Here is a 17714-nt window from a genome sequence, read left to right on the forward strand (position 1 = left end):
GCAGTGAGAAGCTGATGGGGAGAGCTCCTGCCAAGGGCTGGGCTGCAGAAAGGATCTGGCTGGGACTTGCTCCTGGGCACTCCAAGGGCACTGCTACGTCTTGTGTGCCACCTGGAGGTGCAGGACGGCAAAGGTGGTACCTGCAAGGAGGAGGGGACAGGACAGGTGACCCTCAACTGACCAACAAGGGATTGCAGCTCAGGGACATCAGAGAAGAGAAAGGAATAGAATAGAATAGAATAGAATGGAATGGAATGGAATGGAATGGAATGGAATGGAATGGAATGGAATGGAATGGAATGGAATAGAATAGACCAGGTTGGAAGAGACCTTCAAGATCACTGCATCCAACCTATTATCCAACACCACCTAATGATCTTGAGGAGAAAGCTGAGGGATCACCAGGGTCAAGCCTCTTCTTCAATGGCCAGTGTCCAAGGAGAACTGCGTTGCTTCTGCCTTTGATCCCAGTCCATATCTTCCTGAGTCCAGTTCCAGAATCCAGCTCCTGAATGTGGTTCCCATCTGCTGCCCAGTCCACTCTGGAACTTCCCCAGTGCCTGCCCCAGGCATCAGTGGTGACAATGGTGACATCATTGCCATCGGGGCTTGGGTTGGATATTGGTTTGTACCTATTTGTAGCTGTGTCATTGGATTGTTCTGATTGCTATCCCAGCTGGTTTAGTTTCTTTCCCATCCCATCAGTCTCTCTCCCTTATTCCCTTTCTACTGTGTCCAGTTCTGGGCCCCTCAGTTTAGGAAAGATGTTGAGTTGCTGGGCAGAGAAGGGCAACAAAGCTGGGGAGGGGTCTGGAGCACAGCCCTGTGAGGAGAGGCTGAGGGAGCTGGGGTTGCTTAGCCTGGAGAAGAGGAGGCTCAGGGGAGACCTTCTTGCTCTCTACAGCTACCTGAAGGGAGGTTGTAGCCAGGTGGGAGTTGGTCTCTTCTCCCAGGCAACCAGCACCAGAACAAGAGGACACAGTCTCAAGCTGTGCCAGAGGAGGTTCAGGCTGGAAGTTCTTCACAGAAAGAGAGACTGGCCATGGGAATGTGCTGCCCAGGGAGGTGGTGGAGTCACCATCACTGGAGGTGTTTAGGAAGAGACTTGATGGGGTGCTTGGTGCCATGGTTTAGTTGATTAGAGGCTCTCCCCAGCCTTGTTGCCCAACCAGTGCTGAGTACAGGGCAGAATGACCTCCCTGCTCCTGCTGGAGCAAAGGGCAAAGCATCAGTCCCTGAGCAAAGCACCACCAGCAAAGCAGAGTGTTAAACACAGCTCTCCAAAGCCCATGGTACTGGGCATCAAGACCTTTGGGGGCAAGAAAAGCTGCCCCCGACCTTCACTGCTGATGGAGAGAGGTAAAAGGGGAGCACCCATGAGGCTCCTTCCAGCCTGGCTCCCCCCAGAGAAGATCCACACGCCCTGCATGGTGCTTGTGGCTCTAGAGACCTCTGCTCCACCAGCACTGCTGTGCTTCTAGATGTAGCCACTAGAGGATGACAATGTCCCAGGCCAGGGAGCCTGGGCTGAAAACTGGCTCTATGGACAAGAGGAATCGGTCTCGAGTTGCACCAAGGGAGGCTCAGGTTGGCTATTAGGAAAGGTTTCCTCACTCGAATGGTTCTCAGGCATTGGAGCAGGCTGCCCAGGGAGGTGGTGGGGTCCCCATCCCTGGAGTCGTTTATTAGTGATGTAAATGTGGTGCTGAGGGGGCAGGGTTTGGTTGAGGACTTGCCAGTGCCAGACTAATGATTGAACTCCATGGTCTCAAAGGTCTTTTCCAATCTAGGCAATTCTGTGGGGATCTCACCAGAGCTGAGGCCACCAGAAACACCCATCCCATGTCACTTGTGTCCACTTCACACCCCAAGCAAAGGCAGCCCCATCAGGCACTGATTGTGGAGATCACACAGGGGATCAGCCCAAATATGCCCCCTGGGCCCCTCAGGACACAGGTCAGGGGGCCCTGAGTTACCTGGTACGTTGACAGATGTCACTGTTGTCCCCCCACCAAGGTTTTGTGACCACAGGACAGTCAGAGCCCTGTCAGCAGAGAGTCTCTGCCATCTCTGCTGTTTCCTTGCAGCCACCATCAGATGTCTGAGGAGAGGCTGTAGCCAGGAGGGGGTTGGTCTCTTCTCCCAGGCAAGCAGCACCAGAACAAGAGGACACAGTCCCACGCTGCACCAGGGGAAGTTTAGGCTCAAGGTGAGGAGAAAGTTCTTCACAGGGAGAGTTTTTGGTCATTGGCATGTGCTGCCCAGGGAGGTGGTGGAGTCCCCATCCCTGGAGGTGTTCAAGAGGGGATTGGATGTGGCACTTGGTGCCATGGTTTAGTAGCCATGAGGTGTTGGGTGACAGCTTGGACTTGATGATCTCTGAGGTCTTTTCTAACCTTATTGATTCTATGGTGCTATGGTTCTATGACTCTTGAGCAGAACAATGACCTTCTGGGCTCTGTACAGAGCTGTGACTTCCAGCAGAAAGCAGGGAACCTTGCATCTCCCACCTCTCTGGGCAACCTGGGCCAGGGTCTCACCACCCTCAGGGGTCAAATATTTCTTTCTTCTCTCCAGTCTCAATCTCTCTCTTTTAGTCTCAAACCATCACCCCTTGTCCTGTCACAACAGGCCCTGAGAAAAACTCTGTCCCAAACTTTCTGATCAGCCTCTTTAAGCGCTGAAAGGCCACCAGGAGATCTCCCTGGAGTCTTCTCTCCAGGCTCAACAACCCCAACTCTCAGCCTGGCCTCACAGCAGAGGGCTTCCAGCCCTCCCGGCATTGCTGTGGTCTCTTCTGGCCCCACTCTGACAGGTCCCTGTCTGTGCTGAGGACTCCAGAGCTGCCCCAGCACTGCAGGGGGGGCTGGGTGGGGGGCACCCCACACCTGTCAGGAACATCTTTTGGCCACCTGCAGCAGCTGTTGAGTGAGGGCCAGAGAGGCACAGTAATATCTCCTCACCCTCCCCAGGGAGGAGGACCTGGTGGCACAGCATCCACCCACAGCATTCCTGAAACACTTTCCCACTGCTAATTAAAGACTCTGACGTTGTTGGTTTAATGCCAAGCAGTTCCCATAACACCTGGAGGTGTCCAGGGCTGCAGCAAGGGCAGGGATGGAAATAGATCCTCCAAATCCCAGCTCCCCACCTCCCTCCTTGCAGCCATGCTGGTGGCCTCCAGGCTGGCACAAGCACAGGAGGGATGGAGCAGGCACTGACCCCAGGGTAGAGGTTGTCCCTCTCCATAAAGAGGGGCAGGTGGTAGCAGAAGCAGTATGGAGCAGCACTGCTGGTCTCCCACCCTGTGGGGCTTTCAGAGGGGGGGCTCAGCCCTATGTCCCCTGTCACCAGATTCAGAGCCACAGATTGCATTGGCTTGGAAGGGACCCCAGAAAGTCCTGTCCAACCCCTCTGCAGGCAGCAGGGACACCTCCAGCCAGATCAGGCTGCCCAGGGACACATCAAGTCTGATCCTGAATTTCTCCAGAGACAGTCTCAAACACATCCCTGGGCAACCTGTTCCAGTATTTCACCACCATCACTGTGAAGAACTTCCTCTTAATGTCCAACCTAAATCTCCCCTGCTCCAGATTCAGACCACTTCCCCTCACCCTATCACCACCTGCCCTTCTAAACAGTCCCTCCCCAGCCTTCCTGGAGGTCCCCTTCAGGTATTGAAATGCTGCTCTAAGGTCTCCCTGGAGCCTTCTCTTCTCCAGGCTGAACAGCCCCAATTCTTTCAGCCTGTTCTCACAGGAGAGGTTCTTCAGCCTCCTCAGATCATCTTCGTGGCCTCCTCTGGACCCACTCCAGCAGGTCTATGTCCCTCTTGTGTTGAGGTCCCCATAGCTGGGGACACAACCATCTAGCCAAGCATCCAGACCCCTTTGTCTGCAGTGAGGCTTTGCCATGGTGGCTCAGCTTTCTCCATCCAAACAGAGCTACAAAAAGACACAGTGAGACCTGAGGCTCACCCAGCAAGTTCCTGCCAGCCAGAAGAGCAGGTTCCACAAGGGACTGGGCTGAAGCTTCAGGGCTGGAGCTGAGGCCAGCTGAGTCAAAGCTCCCTAGCACTTACCAGCTGGATGTGATGCACCCCAGTTTTACAGGAAAGGCATCCAGCCAAGCACATGAAGCACTGCCCAGGTCAAGTGCTCCTCACCCAGGCACAAACAGGGCATCAGCTACGTGAATGGAGGCAGGTGCCTCCTCCAGGGGACCAGCCTTCTCCATCACTCATGGATAATCCTTGCTAACCCACAGGAAAGCCCTCGGGCTGGAAGGGCACTCTGAGCTCTTCTGGCTGTCCCTGGGGCTGGTGGGACAGCTGGTGAAGGGCATCTTCTGGAGCCCCTCAAGGAGGGGGAAAAGTGTGGCCAGCAGGTCTAGGGAGGTTCATCTCCGCTTCCACTCTGCCCTGCTCGGACCACACCTGCAATGCTGTGTCCAGTTTTGGGCTGCCCAGGTCAAGAGAGACAGAGACCTGCTGTAGACAGTCCAGTGGAGAGCCAGGAGGATGCTCAGGGGACTTGAGCATCTCCCCTGTGAAGAGACACTGAGAGCCCTGGGGCTGCTTAGTCTGGAGAAGAAAAGGCTGAGAGGGGATCTGATCAATGTGGATCAATAGCTGAGGGGTGGGTGTCAAGTGGAGGGGGCCAAGCTCTTTTCAGTGGTGCACAGTAATGAGACAAGGAACAGCAGGTTTAGGCTTGAACAGAGAAGATTTGACCTCAGTATGAGAAGAAACTTCTTTACAGTGAGGGTGACAGAGCCCTGGAGCAGGCTGCCCAGGGAGGCTGTGGAGTCTCCTTCTCTGGAGACTTTCAACAGCCACCTGGATGCATTCCTGTGCAGACTACCCTGGGTGCCCCTGCTCTGGCAGGGGGCTTGGACTGGATGATCTCTGGAGGTCCCTTCCAACCTCTAATGTGCTCTGATACTGTAGTACTGTGACTGCTGAAGCACCCAGGCTCAGGATGGACTTTGGCCAGCTGCTGAATGAGGTTACCCAGTGTGACAGCTCTGTGCTGGCCCCCCAAGTCTGAGGACACTTCCCAGGTGCTCTGAGTCCAGCCTGAGCCTGGCTGCTCCAGCTGACACCTCTGTGATCTTAGAGGCCTTTTCCAACCAAAATCATTCTCTGATTCCCAAGGCCAACTTTGTGCTGAGCTGAAGGTCTTCTGCCCCTCCTCTGCAGAAGTCATAATCACTTTTAGTTTAAGCCAAAGTGCTGGCTTGGAGGTCTCCAGTCTGGGGGGAGCTGCCACATGATTTGCAGGCCCTCCTGCTCTCTCCTTTCCATGTGGTGGTGTCCCACACATTTCCCATGGGAGCTGCTGACCTTTTCCCCCTCTGTTCCCAAGGCCAACGTGAAAGGGCATGGCTGGGTGTCTGGAGAAGGACAACATGATGAAGCCACACATCTCTGAGGAGAACAGGTCACCCCAGAGGGCCGTGCCTCAGTTTCCCCAGCTGTCAGAAGAGGATTAGTTCACTTCCAGGATGTCATGGGGCTCAGGAATGAACAGCACTGGGGCAAGCCCAAGCATCACGTAGGCAACAGCTTATCTGGGCTGCTCCCAGCACTGCCCAGGAAGAGAAGATCTGGTGAAGCCTTGCCTCCCCAGTTAGCCCAGTGAGAGGCAAGGACATCACTGGTGGATGTGTGGCATGCAGGGTTTCCTGTGCCCAGAAATTACTGCAGTTACTGAGCACTGGGTCTTCCAAGTCTCCTCATGTATCTGCAGGGGTTAAGTGCAGAGGGGGTTGATGTGGAGGGTCCTGGGGGCACACCTGCCCTACAAGACCTGCCAGCTGCACATCATGGAGGGAGGAGAGGTGAAGCCCTTTCCTAGCATGACTTCCATTTCGTGAAGGTGCTCCTGGGCTGGGATTTCTCCTGCTGAGGAGAGGTTTGCAGGAGCATTTCATGGCAGAGAGGAACAAAAACACCTTAAGGTGGGGTCAACGTCCCTGGAGGTGCTCAAGAAAAGCCTGGATGAGGCACTTAGTGCCATGGACTAATTGATTAGATGGCTGATCAGTTGGACTTGATGATGCTGGAGGTCTCTTCCAACCTGGTTGATTCTGTGATTGTCTCCATCACCCTGTCTAGGAAGCCCAAAGCCCAAAACCTTCAAGGGTTTTCATCCACATCTTACACCTGGGGAACCTGAGGCCTGGGAGTGCAGTTTGGCCAGAGGTTCAGAAGCCATTGCCTCTCTGTGAGTGCTGGAGGATTTTTTGGTGCAGCCAAGGTCTTGCACCTTCTCTCACTTTCTTGGCCCAGCTCATGCAAAGCAAGGGATGGGACCTTCCCTTCTCGTCCCTCCTTGGGCAGCTGCCTTAGCTAGGGCTGTGCTGGAGGATCTCACCTCTCCCTCCTCACCCACTGCTGTTTCCAGCTGGACCATTGCACAGTGATTTACTGCTGTGTGAGCAGCTTTAATCCCTGTGAGGAGCTAACCTTCTCCTGTTACAGGGCTGGGGTGGCTTAGGGGACATCACTTGGGATGTTTCCCACAGCACGGAGCGGTGAGAAGACATCTGAGCTTCTCTGCCCAGGCTCAGGCTGCAAACTCAGCTCTGCCACGTCCCCCTGGCTCAGTCATGAATATTCCTGAGTTCCTCTGTGATGCTGATGCCAACCTCCAAAAAACACCTCCACTCCCCTCCATGGCTGGCCAGGGCCCAGGAAGCTTGGCAGAGGCATCATGGCTGCTGGCCACAGGTGGCATGGGAAGTCTCCTCTCAGCCTGCTTTGGTGTGAGGGGGTGATGGCAGCACTGAGAGCTCCACACTCCCATCAAGATGTAAAGGCAGAGCCTGAAGCTCAGGTTGGACAGTCAGGGTGACCGTGGGGCCTGTGAGAAAGCTGGGGGCAGACTTTAGCAGAGCCTGTTGTGACAGGCCAAGGGGTGATGGTTCAAAACCATCAGCTGCTGCCAGTGTGGCACTGTGCTTGCAGGGTGCTTTGGTGGCTAGGTCCACTGAAGAGGTTTGGCAAGAGAAAAACCAGTTGGAAATCACCCCTGGGCAGGATTCACTGACCCAGCCAGTCCTCAGATCCTTCCTTGGACACCAGGTAGGGCAGTAGTTGGAGCTGGAAGGTGCTCTGGGCAGGGACTGCATATTTCCTGAGCAAGCAGCTGCAGTCAGAGATAGCTATTTAAAGGTCCCTTCCAACCCAAGGCATTCTGTGACTCCTATAAAAAGAGGTGACATTTCCTCTAACCACAAGGCAAACAGCTCTGAGAAAGGCCAAGCCCCACACCCCCCACAAAACCCTTCAGAGGGGCAAGGAAGGATCTGAGAAGAGCCATCCTGGGTGGCTTCTGAAGCATGCAGCATCTCCTCCTCTCCACTCACCTGCCCAGGCTCTGCCAGCTCCACAGGAAGGCTTTGCTGGCTCCCAGTGCTGACTGGTGCTTGATGCTATCAGGAGTCCTGGCTGTGCCCATACTTGCAGGAGGTTAGGCTGCACTGGGTACAAAGGGTGGGGACTTTCCTCACTCCTGACTTAAGGAGAACTTCAGAGGAACAACATCTGCCTCCCTTCAGTGCACAGCAAGAGCCAACACTCAATGACCACTTCACCAGGCTTTTTCCAACAAGAAAGGGACAGGGTAAGTGGGCCCTCTGGCCTGGGACCAGTAGAAGCAATAAGAAGGTGTCATGTCATGAAGAATCAATGGTTTGGGTTGGAAAGGACCTCCAGAGGTCCTGCAGTGAGCAGGGACATCTCCCATCAGCTCATGTTTCACAGGGTGCTCTATCTGCCCCCAGGAAGAGCTCAGGTTCAGAACTGCAAATGCCCAGCTCCTGCTCCACCAAGCAAAGTACCAGCACTGACCTGAAAAGCCTTGGCAACCATTCCATAGCCCCAGGAAACTTGAGGGTACCACCTTTACTTCAGCTCCTGACAAGAGATGCTTTCCAGTGATCTCTATTTGGGCTCTGTAAGAGGTGTTACCCCCAAACATCTCCTCCAACACTACCCAGTCTATGGTTGTATGCTTTGCTACCTAAAGCTCACCCTCTTCAGGATTTGCTCTTCACATGAGGCAGGAGGGTCACCAAAAGAGTGTGCTGAGCCCCACATTCAGTGTCCTCAACTTGAAAGCATGAAGTGATCAGAAGAGCTCTGCTCATCCCATTTACAGGATGCTGCAGTGGTGGCCCTCCACACTCAGAGATCCTTGCTGCTGTCCACTGCATAAGCCCCCCTCTAATTCCTCCCAGACTATACCATCTCCTGCTCACAGCACCATCTCCACCTCTTCTTGACCTGCCATGGGGCAGGGGACATCTCCCACCCCCACCCACCTGCATCCAGACTAACTTCTGATGCCACAAGCCAAGCAGCACTGCCCCCCTCCATGCCACCAGTGTGTCACCCCCAATTTTCACCTGCTGGGGAATTGTCCTCCATGTGAGAGCTGGCCCCAGCTTTACCCAGCAGCCCCTCTCCCTGCAAGAGTTTTTCCAGCCTCATCTTAAACCAATTTCAGAACAAGAGGACACAGTCTCAAGCTGCACCAGGGGAGGTTCAGGCTGGATGTTAGGAAGAAATTCCTCATAGAGAGAGAGAGATTGCCCATTGGAATGTGCTGCCCAGGGAGGTGGTGGAGTCACCATCATTGGAGGTGTTTAGGAGGAGACTGGATGGGGTGCTTGATGCCATGGTTTAGTTGATTAGGTGGTGTTGGATGATAGGTTGGACTTGATGATCTTGAAGGTCTCTTCCAACCTGGTTTATCCTATTCTAGTCTAGTCTATTCTGGCTGACCAAGTGTGATCCCAAACTGAGGCATCTCCATGGGGATCTGGGGCAAGGACACTATTGAACAAAGGTGCTCAGGGCTGTCTGCTCACCTCCTCCTGCTTTGATTGTGGATGGACCATGAGATGGATACAGAACTGACTTGATGGCTGCACCCAGAGAGTGGCTGTCCATGGGTCCATGTCCCAGTGGAGGCCAGGGACAAGCAGAGTCCCTCAGGGATCAGTCCTGGGACCAGGCTTGTGGGTGCCATGGACAGTGGCATTGAGTGCACCCTCAGCAGGTTTGCTGATGACACCAAACTGTGTGGTGCAGCAGACACACTGGAGGGAAGGGATGCCATCCAGAGGGACCTTGACAGGCTGGAGAGCTGGGCACAAGCCAACCTCATGAGCTTCAACAAGACCAAGTGCAGGGTCCTGCCTCTGGGTTGAGGCAGTCCCAGGCACAAATCCAGGCTGGGCAGGGACTGGCTGGAAAGCAGCCCTGAGGAGAGAGACTTGGGGGTGCTGGGGGAGGAGAAGCTCACCAGGAGCTCTCAGTGTGCACTTGCAGCCCGGAAAGCCAAGCAGAGCCTGGGCTGCAGCAAGAGAAGTGTGGCCAGCAGGGCAAGGGAGGGGATTCTGCCCCTCTGCTCAGCTCTGCTGAGACCCCACCTGCAGTACTGCCTCCAGTTCTGGAGCCCCTATTCCAAGAGGGATCTGGAGGTGCTGGAAGGTGTCCAGAGAAGGGCCACAAGGATGAGCAGAGGGCTGGAGCACCTCTCCTGTGAGGACAGACTGAAGGAGTTGGGGTTGTTCAGTCTGGAGAAGAGAAGGCTCCCAGGTGATCTCATTGTGGCCTTCAAGTATCTGAAGGGGGCTACAAGAAGGCTGGGGAGGGACTGCTCAGGATCTCAGGGAGTGATAGGACTAGGGGGAATGGAATGAAGCTGGAGGTGGGGAGATTCAGGCTGGAGGTGAGGAGGAAGTTCTTCCCCATGAGAGTGGTGAAGCCCTGGAATGGGTTGTCCAGGGAGGTGGTTGGGGCCCCATCCCTGGAGGTGTTTAAGCCCAGGCTGGATGAGGCTCTGGCCAGCCTGATCTAGTGTGGGGTGTCCCTGCCCATGGCAGGGGGGGTGGAACTAGATGATCCTTGTGGTCCCTTCCAACCCTGACTGATACTATGACTGCTCTCTACAGCTCCCTGAAGGGAGGTTGGAGCCAGGTGGGCTTTGAATTCTTCTGCACAAAAGCAAGTGGCCTCAGCTTGCACCAGGGGAGGTTTTGGGTGGACACTGGAAGAAACTTCTTCCCTGAAAGGATTCTCAAAGACAGGAGCAGGCTGCTCAGGGTGGGTGGTTGAGTCCCCATGCCTGGAGGTGTTTCAAAGAGGCAGAGCTGTGGTGCCCAGGGACATGGTTTAGCACCAGCCTTGGTGGGGTCAGAGAATGGTTGGACTTGATAATCTTAGAGGCCTTTTCCAACCAAAACAATTCCATGATCCTGTGATTGCAAAATCCTCATTTCCACCAAAATAATAATAAAAATTGCCCTCCAGCCCCTGTGGGAAGTGATGAATTTTAGTCCCTCACTCCACCTTATGGCTAAATGGATGTCTTAGAGGGAAGCAGCTGCTCCTGGTAAGGTGGGAATCACCTTCTGTATCCAACACAGCTGCTTGGAGGGGTGTCGGATCCCTGGGACTGCTGAGTCCTGGGGGGATGCTGGTGAGATGGAGCAGACAGCCAATCACAGAAGCTGCCAGCTCCAGCTCCTGACCAAGCAGGCTCCAAAAATGCCCCTGGGATGGATTCCACCTGCAAACCCCAACCACACCTAGACAGGATGCAGCGACAGCAGAAGCCGGATGGGAGCCCTGGCAGAGCTGTGGGCTGAGACAGTGTGTGCCTGTGTGCGACTGTCTGAGGCTGCAAGGGCAGCCTGGACCCCTTCCTAGTCTGCAGCATTCCTCTCTCTGTAGGGCTGATGTTCTCCAGATGTTTTGTGTTGCAGGCTGATGCGGAAAGCCACTGGCCCCGGGGCTGAATCCTGCTGGGCTCTCCACATTGCACCCTGCAGAGAGGAGGAGGAGGGTGGCTGGAGATGGCTGGCTGCAGGCATTCCTGGCACTGAAAGCACATCTGAGGAGCCAAGGCTGCACACAGAGCAGCTCCTCCAGCACTCCCTCCTCTGAACAGTTTTTCCCAAGGCACCAGCACATGGGAGCACCTCAGCCCCACAAGGCCACCGAGTGCCTTGGAGCAGCAAGTCAGGGATGCAGCCTCGGGCTCAGGAAGTCCTGAAGCAGCCAACTGCTGGAAACACAGCGAGTGGGAAGCACTTCCCTGGCCTGGGCCTCGCCTTGTGCTCCTCCTCAGCAGCTCCCCTGGGTCCCAGCCAGCAGACAGAGACTGAGATGAATCACGGCTCTGAGCCAGGAGGAGCTCTCATCCCACTCTGTGTGTGTCCCTTACCTAGCCAGGCCAGTTCTGGTGGATTTTGCTGAGGCTGCAACCAAAGACTCAGCCAGTTTTAGAGCCAGATTCTGCTCAGTGGTGGCCAGGGACAGGACAAGGGGCAGTGGACACAAACTGGAACCCAGGAGGTTCCACCTGAACAGGAGGAGAATATTCTTTGGTGTGGGGGTGCTGGAGCTCTGGAGCAGGCTGCCCAGAGAGGTTGTGGAGTCTCCTACTCTGGAGAGATTCCAAACCCACCTGGACACTGTGATCCTGGGCAAGCTGCTCTGCTTTAGCAGCGGGGTTGGACTGAATGATCTCCACAGGTCCCTTCCAATCCCATTCTGGGATCCTATGATTCTGTGTTCACTTTCTGCCTGCGTCCTCTAAGGGTGGGAGGACATGCTTGGTGCAGTCCTAAAGGATAAAGGGAATTTTGCTTCCCCTCCTTCAGCTCTGCCCAGGCCTGGTCCCTGCAGGCAATGAGTGTGGCAGCTCTCAGCTCGGTCCTTACCTGCAACCATCCCACCCCCAGCAGGGCCATGGTGGCCATGGCAGCATCAAGGCACCAGGGCATCACATTTTCCTTGTGTTAGTCACCATGCAGCCAGTGCAGGCAGTGCCTTGGACAAACTGCCTCTGCCTCCATTTAGGGAACTTTCCCATCTGCTATTTATAGATTCACATTTTTCCTTTCCAAAGACCTCCCTCCCCTGCCACCCTTCCCACTCCTCATCCCTCTGTGGTCCCTGCATCACAAAGGGCTGGAAGCCCTCTGCTGTGAGGCCAGGTTGAGAGTTGGGGTTGTGCAGCCTGGAGAGGAGAAGGCTCCAGGGAGACCTCCTGGTGGCCTTTCAGTACTTAAAGGGCTGATCAGAAAACTGGAGACAGATTTTTCTCAGGGCCTGTTGTGACAGGACAAGGGGTGATGGTTTGAGACAAAAAGAGGGAGATTGAGACTGGAGAGAAGGAAGAAACGTTTGACCCTGAGGGTGGTGAGACCCTGTCCCAGGTAGCCCAGAGAGGTGGGAAATGCCCCATCCATGGTACCATTCCAGGTCAGGTTGTCTGGGGCTGTGAGCAACCTGCTCTGGTTGCAATGTCCCTGATGGCTGCAGGGGGGTTGGACTGGGTGACCTTTAAAGGTTCTTTCCAGCACAAACCATCCTGTGATTCTGTGAGGGCAAGGAGCTGCCCTGGAAGCCCAGGCCTGGAGGGATGAGATCATGGAGGCTTTGTGGGCTCTGCTTTGCCCACCTGTGCTCGCACCAGTGCTGGGTCATGCACAGGACAAGGACACTGGGCCTTGATGAGGGTTTTTTCCTGGAGCAGAAGGCACAGGCAGAGCCCAGTGGTGTTGGAGGGGTGAGGGAGAGTCTGGCTGCCTGATGGGAATTCCCAAGCACTTCCTCAGTCTCAGGAAACCACCTGCATCCACCACTAAATGCTCCCTGCTCTAGAAGGAGCCACATGAAAAGTTTTGCTGACCTTAATTGCAGGAAAACACCCATGGCCATCAGCTCTCCATCCTGACTGGGCTGAGTCCAGCTCCAGGTCATGCCAGACACTGTGCCAGAGCCTGGTCACTCTCAGCAGGGTCAGCCCAAGCTCTGCAGCCACGTCTCCCTCAGCTTCCAGCACTGCCCAGCAGCCATGGCCAGGTTGTTCATTTTTTCTCTGGCATGCTTTTGGCTTGGGCTGGGAGGGCAGAGCAGAAAGATGAGGATGAGGCTGAGGCTGCCTTGGGCCACCTCCAAGCACCTGAAAACAGGTTACTTCCCATTGCCTTTTACTTCCCAGCATGGATGGGAGTGCTGATTCCCCAGAGCTCCTCTTTGCTGTGTGGTCTGGCAGGATCCTGCTCTGCAGCTCAGCCCCACGGTGCACTGATGGAGAGGAGCTGCAGGGTTTGGGCTGCCACCCGGCTGCAATACCTGCTCCACTCGTCAAGCTGGGCGTGATGCAGAGTGAGATCCCACCCCTGGGTGGGTGCAAGGACCGAGGAGGTGGGTCATGAGGAGGTGGGTCATGAGGAGGTGGGTCACCCTCGGGCAAGCCCTGGAAAGGCAGCATTGCTCCTTGACTCACAAAGCCATTCGTGAGTCAAAGCTCCCAGGTAATCATGCCCTGCTACAAGGAAGAGGAAGACTCTGCCCTGCTCCACCCTGCCCCACATCAGTCTTGTGAAGGCCAAAATCAAAGTGCTGCTGCAAAGGGGTGGAGAAGAGCTCTGAGAAAGCAACCCTGCAGCCCAGGCGCGGAGCAACGCCTGAGCTACCTGCTGAGCAACGCCATGGTGGCAGGGATGGAGGGAGGGAGCTTCCCCACATCCCACAGCAGAAACAGAGGCAGGATGGGCACACTTTGACCATGTCTGATGGTCACAAGCCAGTGTCCTCTGCTGGCCATGTTCCCTCTTGGATCAGCCAGCAAGGCCTCCTCATAGACCTCCAGTACAAGGGAGGAGGAGGCAAGGAGTGAGAGACCAAACAGCTGTGGTGGATGAAGAAGGAAAAAAGGGGCAGAGGGGGATTGCTTCCAGCAAAGGAACTGCAGGAAGATGCTTGGATCATGAAGGTGTCCAGGAGCTGGCAGTGCTGAGAGCAGTGAGAAGGATGGTCTGCAGGAGCCCACCAGGTCTCCCAGTCACAAGCCCTCTATGATCAGCTTGGCCAGGCCGGTGACACTGAAGGTCCCTTTGACCATCAGAGGCACATGAGGGGATAGGCATTCCAGGTAGGCTGTTTTTAAGTCCTCTCTACCAGTGACAAATGCCAAGATGGCCAAAGCCCACTTCTGCTGGCAGAGTTGAGCCCACATCACATCTGCTGCTGCTGCTGGCAAATGGGGTGAGGGCTGAAATTTTGGCAGCATGGACCTCACTCAGCAACATGGCTCAGGAAAAAGCCCCAGGGAAGCAGCCAGAGGGTCAGTCTCAGTGGTGAGAAGGGAAGGCCAAACAGGAGTCCTGCTCTGAGACCCACTTACATCTTCTTCTGCCTCATTTCATCAAGGCCTCAGCCAAGCATGCACCCTTGATGCCCTCTGTGAAATCCTGGCTGCAGACAGGGAGGGCTCCAGGGGGACATATGTCACCAGGCAGAGGTAGCACTGCAGAGCTACACCTCCTCCCATCTCCTCCATGCTGCCAACCAGGGGGTGTGCCTCCACACAGCCACCTCATCAGTTTCCATCCAAACACAGAAAATGACACCCCAGTCCCTGCTGAAGCTGATGTTCTCCTGCCTGCCAGATGAATGTTGCTGCAGTGAGGACCTTTGAGCAGCACCCAGGTGGCTATCAGGATCTCAGAGGGGAGAGCACCAAAAGTGCCTCATTGGGTTCACCCAGCTCACTTCTCCATTGGCACCAGACTGGGGCCACCAGGCCAGTGGAACAGCCCATGGCTTTCCTTGTGCTGGGTGGGTGGACACAGGTCCAGCTCACCACAGGGAACCCAGAACTCTGCCAGCACACACAAGCAAAGCTGCAATGCCAACAGAAAAACACCTGTCCCTCTCCCACAGCCCAGTCATGATCTACCCAAGGCAAACCCAGAGCAGCAGAAGAACCTCACAAGGTGCAAGAGGTGATGAGTCAGGGCTGCTGCCACCAGTCCAGCCTCCACCTGCTTCACAGGTCCCATCCCTAGGATTGTTACCTCATTTGTCTTGGGATGACCACAAATCTGCTGTGGCATTCATGGTCCAGCACCAACTGAACTCAGGACTGGGCACCACAACCACATGGCTCTGAAACCCCTCCAGGGCTGGGGACTCCACCACTGCCCTGGGCAGCCTGGTCTAGGGCTTGACAACCCTTTGGGGGAAGACATTTTGACTAGTGACCAACCTAAATCTTCCCTGGTGCAGTTTGAGGCCATTTCCTCTTGTCCTGTCACTGCTTCCAAAGCAAAAACATCCCAGAGATGAATGAGAGGAGATTAGAGACATCTTCCCCACCTTCCACCTTCCCAAGCAGACAAATTCACCCTTCCTTATGACACCATTTCTCTGCTGCAAGGTCCAGTCACGCAGCCAGGCTGGAGCTCAGTTGCCTTCACTCATCAAACAGGATAACCTGGATCCTCTCATACAGAGAGAAGGAGAAAGTGGCCAGCATGGCTTCCTCTGTAGCCAGGGTGGTGAATCATGTCCTTGCTCCCCCAGATGAGTCAGCTCTGCCTGCCCTCCTCCCACAACAGCAGGACACTGCTCATCCCACCCTTCCACCAGGGGAACCTTCTCAGCCACATACCTACAGAGGCTTCCCAAATGGGAAACGAAGGCAGGGAGGATGGCACATCACAGGGAGGATGGCACATCACAGGATGAAGCTGGCAGCAGAGCCTGGGTGCAGGGCAGTGACTGGGATCCCTGTGCCACTGCTGGAGTCCCAAGGGCCACCCTGCCCTCCAGGACACCTCCCTCACAAGCAGCTGGTGTCCAGAGGCAGCAGGTCTCTGCCTGAGGAGCTGGGTTTCAGGTTTTTTCCCTATTCCAGGGAGCCTCTCCCTCTGGTGAAATGTCACAACCTGATTTCCACCTGCACCATGCCTGTGTTTGCCACCACCTCAGGTGGATGTCAAGTTCTCCTCAGTCTCAGCAGCTCAGAAGATCCAGAAGAGGAGATGGTACTTAAGGAAAGGTGGACAGACTGAGCTGCAATCCCACTCTCCCCAGCGCAGACCCCCATCCATCAGCCCTCCATCCTTCCAGATCTGGGAGGTCTAATAAAAGCAGAGGAGCAGCCTACAGGGAGGCTTTGCTCTGAGCATCCTTGGACTGCAGTGACAGGGCCCACCTGAGCCTCAGGAACCTTGCTGAAACAAGACCAAGCACAAGGTCCTGCACACAGATCAGGACAAGCTCCAATATCAACACAGGCTGGGGGTGAAGGGCTGGAGAGCAGCCCTGTGGAGAAGCACTTGGGAGTGCTGGTGGGTGAAAAGCTGGGCATGAGCTGGCACTGAGAGCTCATAGCCCAGAGCCAACCTGTCCTGGGCTGATCCCCAGCAGGGTGGGCAGCAGGGGCAGGGAGGGGATTCTGCACCTTTGCTCTGTTCTGCTGAGACCCCACCTGCAGTGCTGGGGCCAGCTCTGGAGTGCTCAGCACAGCACAGACAGGGACCTGTTGGAGTGGGGCCACAGGCTTGTGGTGGCTTTTCATCACTTAAAGGGGCCTAGAGGAAAGGTGGGGAAGGATGGTTTATTGGGCAGTATTGTGGTAGGAGGGAGACAATGGCTTTAAACTGAGAGAAGATTTAAACATGAGGAAGAAATTCTTCACTGTGAGGGTGGTGAGATACTGGAACAGGATGCTCAGAGAGGTTGTGTATGCTGCATGCCTAGTACTGTTCAAGGCCAGGTCGGGCAGGGCTCTGAACAGCCTGTTCTAGTTGAAGGTATAAATGACCATGGCAGGAGCTTGGACTAGATGATCTTGAAGGCCCCTTCCAAACCAAACCAAACACTCTATGATTCTACAACTGCCAAAGGCAAAGGCTGTGTGCACAGCCAGCAGCTCTGCTCTCCACCAGCTGCAGCTCCAGGCTTCAGCCCAGGGTACTGGGAGCTGGCTGGGGTGGGAAGAACAGCAGAACCTGATGTCCAAGTGCATTTGCTTCCCAGATTCATCCTGTTAGCTGCTGGAGGCGAGTCCACACAAGGCCCTGGCTCTCCAGTCTCTGTGTGGGCACCAGGACTCCCAGCCCAAGCAGCTCCAGCATGTCCAGGCAGAGGCCTGCTGTGTGAAGTGGGGATTCCCACAGCAGGAACACAGCTCCGCTGCATGAAGGCATCCAGCAAACCGGCTCCCTGCCGCATCCCCCGGGCGTGCCGAGGCATCCCACACAGCCTGGACTGCAAGTGGGACGAGGTCATGGCTGGAATCCCAGGCTCTCACAGTGCCTGGGGACCATCTGCTGGAGAGCAAGGCAGGAGAGCAGCGTTGCTCCCTGCTGCAGGAGGAGCTCCCCACCCCCACGTCGATGGTCATCTGATTTCACCAGCATGTGGTTGCTGCCACGGCACGGCCCCATGCGTGGGGCCAAGGAGGGAAACACCAAAGATGCTATTCCTGGGTTTCTCATTATTGCAGCTAATTATGGCTGCCTCTCCCTGCCCAGCCCACCACTGGATCTGCCCTTGCTGGTCTTCACCCACCCCAGCTGAGAACAGAGAATCACAGAATCGCAGCATGGTGTGGGTTGGAAGGGACCTCTGGAGATCATCCAGTCCAACCCCCTGCTAAAGCAGGGTCACCCCCAGCAGCTTGCCCAGGACCACAGTGTCCAGGTGGGGTTGGAATCTCTGCAGAGAAGGAGACTCCACAACCTCGCTGGGAGGCCTGCTCCAGGGCTCCAGCACCCCCACAGCAAAGAAGTTTCTCCTCATCTTCAGATGGGAGCTTCTGGGTTTCAGTCTGTGCCCACTGCCCCTTGTCCTGTTGCTGGGCAACAGTGAAGAGTCTGGCCAAAAAGATAAGGCT

The sequence above is a fragment of the Dryobates pubescens genome, chromosome 23 (genome assembly GCF_014839835.1).
Source record: "Dryobates pubescens isolate bDryPub1 chromosome 23, bDryPub1.pri, whole genome shotgun sequence".
NCBI classification, from domain to species: Eukaryota; Metazoa; Chordata; class Aves; order Piciformes; family Picidae; genus Dryobates; species Dryobates pubescens.